Source organism: Lithobates pipiens, unplaced genomic scaffold, assembly GCF_037356315.1.
Source record: "Lithobates pipiens isolate NorthernLeopardFrog02 unplaced genomic scaffold, aLitPip1_a1.2 Scaffold_8, whole genome shotgun sequence".
Classification (NCBI taxonomy): Eukaryota; Metazoa; Chordata; class Amphibia; order Anura; family Ranidae; genus Lithobates; species Lithobates pipiens.
Genome location: NW_027507903.1, coordinates 102620151 through 102626150, shown reverse-complemented (window position 1 = coordinate 102626150; position 6000 = coordinate 102620151).

Below are 6000 nucleotides of genomic sequence, written 5' to 3'. Positions count from 1 at the left end.
GCAGCCTATCAGTGCCCATCAGTTTAGCCTCATCAACGTACATCAATGAAGGAGAAAAATTACCTGTTTGCAGAATTTCTTAAAATATAAAACGGTTTTGTATTTTTTTTTATTCAGTCTTTATTATTTTTTTTTTTAACAAAAAATAGAAAACCCAAAGGTGATCAACTACCACCAAAAGAAAGCTCTATTTGTGGGAAAAAATATATAAAAATCATTTGAGTACAGTGTTGTATGACATCGCAATTGTTATTCAAAGAGAGACAGTGCTAAAAGCTGAATATTGATCTAGGCAGGAGGGCGGTTTAGGTGCCCAGTAAGCAAGTGGTTAAACCAAAGTCAGCTGTGCCCGGACTAGCTATAGAGCCTTGTTACAGCCTGGAAAGAATTAAAAGCCACAACAGCTACATGTTGTGAATTAACTTGCTTTGCCACGAGCCTGTATACCAGTATTACACAAAATGTTAGAATCTGTTTTGTACCACATGTGACAGGTACAACAGGATAAGGCTTGAAGTAAAGGCTCTTAATAAAAAGGTTGACCTGCAGAATTATTAGGAGAATATTCAATCAGCATGTTACTTTAGATTGTAGGATATTGACTCAACTCACTTTTTTTTTTGCAGTTTATTGACCTTTCCTGTTTCATACTTCCCCAGGGTGGCAGATCCCCATTGCTGTTTCCTCTGAGATTAAAACTCAGTGGGAAATTTTCTTATACTATTATTACAGATACTTATATAGCAATGTAATATTACATAGTACTCTACATATATACAGTATATTGTGCATTCACATCAGTCCCTGCCCTCAAGGAGCTTACAATCTAAGGTCCCCAAATCATTCTTAGCCCTTGTACACACGGTTGGAAATTCCGACCACAAAATCCGTCAGATTTTTTTCGATGGGTTGTCCAAAACTGGTGTTGCATGCACACGGTCGGACAAAGTTGTCGGAAAATCCGATCGTTCGGAACGTGATGACGTTCGTTCGTTCCGACGGGACCACGTTCAACCTAGTAGCCAAAAGCTTTGCTCTCGTACTTTGATCTGAGCTTGCATGGCACTTTAACCGATCGAAATTCTCTACAGACGATCGGACAAAGTCCGATTGGATCATGTTGTCGAAAAATTTTATATCCAGCTCTCAAACTTTGTTGGTTGGACATTCCGACGGCAAAAGTCCGATGGAGCCCACACACGGTCGGATTATCCAACAACACGGTCCAATCGGACATTTTCCGTCGGAATGTCCGACCATGTGTACAAGGGCCCACACATATTAGGGCCAGTTTAGACAGGAGCCATATAATCTACTAGCATGTCTTTGGAGTGTGGGAGGAAACCCACACAGGGAGAACATGCAAACTTCAGGCAGGTAGTGTCATGGTTGGGATTTGAACTGGCAACCCTAGTGCTGCTAACCACTTAGCCCCTGTATTATAAGGCTGAATCTCTTTGGATGAAAATACTGTTACCAATTAGTGCAGCTTGCAAAATAGTAGAGTAAGGGCCCATTTACACCAGAAACTGCAAGCATCTGCACATTTTTTCATTGTTCCTCTGCTTGCATTTGATGCATGTTCTACATGCAGTTGACTGACTTTTTTTATCTGCATTTGTCCTGTGAGGTCACATCCTTCTTTTTTCTTTCCCTGGGCTTCTATGTGCACTGTGATGCGTTGCAGTGTGTTTGCATGCATTTTTGCACGTTTGTGGTGTGGAAGAATGCACCATGCTGTACTTTTCTGCACTGTGCTGAATTGAAATACAATGGTGTGAACTATGCCCATAGGAAAGCCTGGATTTTAGACTGTCTATGCCAGTGATTCTCAACCCTAGGGTTCCTCCAGAGGTTGCTAGGGGTTCCTTCAGCATTGGGCATTATCTGCCTCTCAGATAAGTTCCCACTGTTCCCAAGATCCCATTGATCTTTTTAGCAATCTATAAGGAGGTAATTCTTCCCAATGATAACAAGTGTAAGGAGTATTTTTCCCACTGACCACCACACTAATGTATCATGAATTGTAGATGTCTCATTTTTTCCCCGGGACCAGAGAACTATTTCAAGGGTTCCTCTGTGTTGAAAAGGTTGAGAAAGGCTGGTCTATGCAGTTGCAGTGCAGTTCAAAACGCATCCAACTGCAGTCAACTGTATTCTACTGTGTTAAAGAGGAAGTAAACCCCTTCAAATCACTTTGACCTACAGGTAAGCCTAGATTAAGGCTTACCTGTAGGTCCAAGCAATATCTCCTAAACCTATATGGTTTAGGAGATATTTGCCCGAAAATGGGCACCGCTGTCTACGGCGCATGCGCCGTAGACAGCGGCGCGCAGGCGCACTAAATGCGGCAAGTCCAAGAATGGATTTGCCTAATTTGTCGACTCCCGTGCGCATGCGCGGGAGTGACGTCATCGCGGCTTCGCCGAATGGCAGCGGCGGAGCTGCGAGACGCGACTCCCGTGCGCATGCGCGGGAGTGACGTCATCGCGGCTTCGCCGCTGTCATTGGTCGGAGCTGCGAGACGCCACCAGCAAGATGGATGCGGCGGACTACAGGGATCAGCAGCGACTTCGCTGGCTCCTGTGTCAGGTAAGTGACACATAATGAGCTACTATGCGATGCATAGTAGTCCATTATGCTTTACCTTTGCAGGGAAAAAAAGAGGAAGTAAACCCATCAGGGTTTACTTCCTCTTTAAGTGTGAAAGGGCCCATAGGCAATGTGTATATACTGTATATCTAATAAAGGTCTCTACAATTGTTGGAAATATATTAAGAAAAAAATCAAAAGGGAATCATTGGTCCAGCTTGGCTCAATATAAACATTGGTATCTGATAGCTGGAGGGCTTCTGGTGATGCTGCATTCCCACACTTCTTCCCGTCCAATCAGAGAATGTTTTGCATTCATAAAAAAAAAAAAGAAAAGGTATCTGATAGCTGGCGGGCTGCTGGTGATGCTGCATTCCCACACTTCTTAACCCTGTCCAATCAGAGAATGTTTTGTATTCATTAAAAAAATAAAATAAATACAGAGCATTCTCTGAATGGTGGAGGTGCCAAGCAAGCAACACCCTGGGGAGATTTACTAAAACTGGTGCACACACAATCTGGTGCAGCTGTGCATAGTATACAGGAACTCTGTTCAGTTAAGCTTTCACAATAAAACTTTTTAGAAGTTTGTTGGTTACTGTGCACAGCTGCACCAGATTATTTGTGTACCAGTTTTAGTAAATCTCCACCCGTGCTCGGTTTGCAAAGGTAAAGTCAGTGGAGCAGCACTTGGAAGATCATAGCTATCACTCTATGTAGCATGGACTAATACAGTGATTTCCGGCTTCCTCCGTGGGCCTATAGATATAACATATGGAAACTCATATTGAGCCAAGACCAATGTAAATTTGAAAAAATTATAATTCCTGTAGTTCTGCTTTAAGATATAATAAAAAAAAAATGCAAACATGTAATACTTACCTACGTAAGTACGCTGTGCAATGGTTTTGCATAGAGCAGTCCCAATCCTTTTATTCTCGTGTCCCCTGCCAGCACCCTAGGCCCCTACCCCTCCTGCTGAGTGCCCCCTTAGCAAGCCACTTGTCATGGGGGAACTCATTCCTGCTTGCCCCTGAGCCAGCTCTCTGTGTCCATAAGACACAGAAAGCGTGGCTCTGATCCACCCCCCTCTCCCTCCTCACTGGCTGTGATTGACAACAACTTTAAACTTGACTATGAACTTTGCAAGTGCAGTTGCTCCACAGCTTAGTAAATGAGGGGAAGCTCTACTCACTTCACTTCCATCATTCAATCACGTGCAAGTAAAAATGCTGTTTTTTTTTATTTTCCTTGCATGTGATTGGGTACTCTTTCTAAAGGGAAGCTTCATATCATTTACTAAGCTCTGGATCAACTGCATTTGCAAAGTGTACAGCCTATTGGCCTTCAGTAAATCCACCCTAGAGTCCCCCTGCCAGAACAAAATAGCTCAGCAGGGAGATCACTGTGCTAACATGACATAATTAGTAAAGTGATCTCCTCGCAAGCTCCTCCGTTTTTGGGGGGTTTGTTTTCAGCCCACTGGGTTAACTAAAAAAATAAAAATATGTCAGTATGTAACAGGAGGCATTTTGTAATGCAGACGTTCCTATAATGGGAACTTATCTGTTTGGTAAATGTATTATAGCCACACTATTGTGAGAATTTTTCTGTACTGCAGTTGACTGTATATGTTGTTTGCATGACTGGATCCATTGTGACTTATTTATCTTCAAAGTGGCTGTAAACCCATTTAAAAAATCCAAAAAAAATTAAAAAAAACCTGCAAGACAAAGGCATAATTAGTTAGTATGCATAGCATACTAGCTCATTATAAATGACTCACCTGAGATTGAAGCCGTCCTCGTTCACCGATTTAAGGCGTCCTCAGCCATCCTCGTTCACCGCTCCGGCACCCGAAATCTCCTGGGGGTTTACTTCCGGGTATCGTGGCTCCGGCGCTGTGATTGGCCAGAGCCACGATGATGTCACTTCTGCACGTGCGCACGGGAGCTGCCAGTAACGGCACGTACGTGCCGTTGCTTCAGTTTGCTTCAGTGCGCATGTGACAAATGACGTTGGCACATGCAAATACAGGGGTATCTTCTAAACCGTGCAGGTTTAGGAGATATCCAGTGCAGCTACAGGTAAGCCTAATTATAGACTTACCTGTAGTATAAAGTGATTGTAAAGGGTTTATAACCACTTTAACTGGTTAGATTTACCAGGAAGCATATTTATCAGAAAAGGTTGTTTACCTTGTTGGCATTGAAGAGTTTTATTCCCCAGCTCTTTTAATAACTTTTCAAGAGATATGCATCAAGCCTTACAAATGGTATAGATATGAGGAAATATCTTAAAAAGCCTTTGTATTGTACATTTTATAGCTGCCTTTGTCTTAAATGTATATTGTTGTCTTTTATGAGTTGCCTTTCTCTTCCAAAGGCCATCAAGCTATATTTGTAGCGCCACCCCCAAAGAAGCCACTTGAGTAAATTTGGTTCTGTACTCTGTGGAGGTTATTTACAAAAGGCAAATCCACTTTGCACTATAAGTGCACTGAAAGTGCATTTGGAAGTGCAGTCGCTGTAGATCCGAGGGGGACATGCAAGAAAAAAAAAAACAGCATTTTAGCTTGCACATGATTGGATGATAAAATCAGCAGATTCCCCTCATTTCAGATCTTCCCCTCAGATCTACAGCGACTGCACTACTAAGTGCACTTGTAGTGCAAAGTGGATTTGCCTTTCGCAAATAACCCTCTCAACCCCAAGAGTCTCACCCCCTCTGCAACACCTAACAGACAATAGGGGTTATTTACAAAAGGCAAATCCATTTTGCACTACAAGTGCAAACTACAAGTGCAAAATGCACTTGAAATTGCACTGAAAGTGCGCTTGGAAGTGCAGTCGCTGTAAATCTGAGGGGTAGAACTGAAATGAGGGGAAGCTCTGCTGATTTTATCATCCAATCATGTGCAGGCGAAAATGCTGTTTTTTTATTTTCCTTTCATGTCCCCCTCGGATCTACAGCGACTGCACCTACAAGTGCACTTTCAGTGTAATTTCAAGTGCACTTTGCACTTGTAATTTGCACCAGTGGCGGCTGGTGAAGTTTTAGGATGGGGGGCCAGACCCTGCCCTTCCTTTTTGACCCCTCCCTCAAGGTGAAAATGGGTGTGGTTTCAGCGAAATAGTGGGCGTGCCTCTAAGGTGGTGTGGTTAGCATCTGAGATGAACAAGGGAGAGAGGGATGGAGGGACAGCAGGCCAAGATCCTACACAACAATAGAAATATGTGTATTCTAGAGCATTTAACAATCAGCAGATAAAGATACTCCAACATCTGGTGTTAGCACTTTAATCATCCCGGCACCATGGTTGTTATGGTGTCAGGATGATTGAAGTTTATTATTCTCATTATTTCTATTATTACATTGTAATATAAAATGAAATCATTCAACTCACCA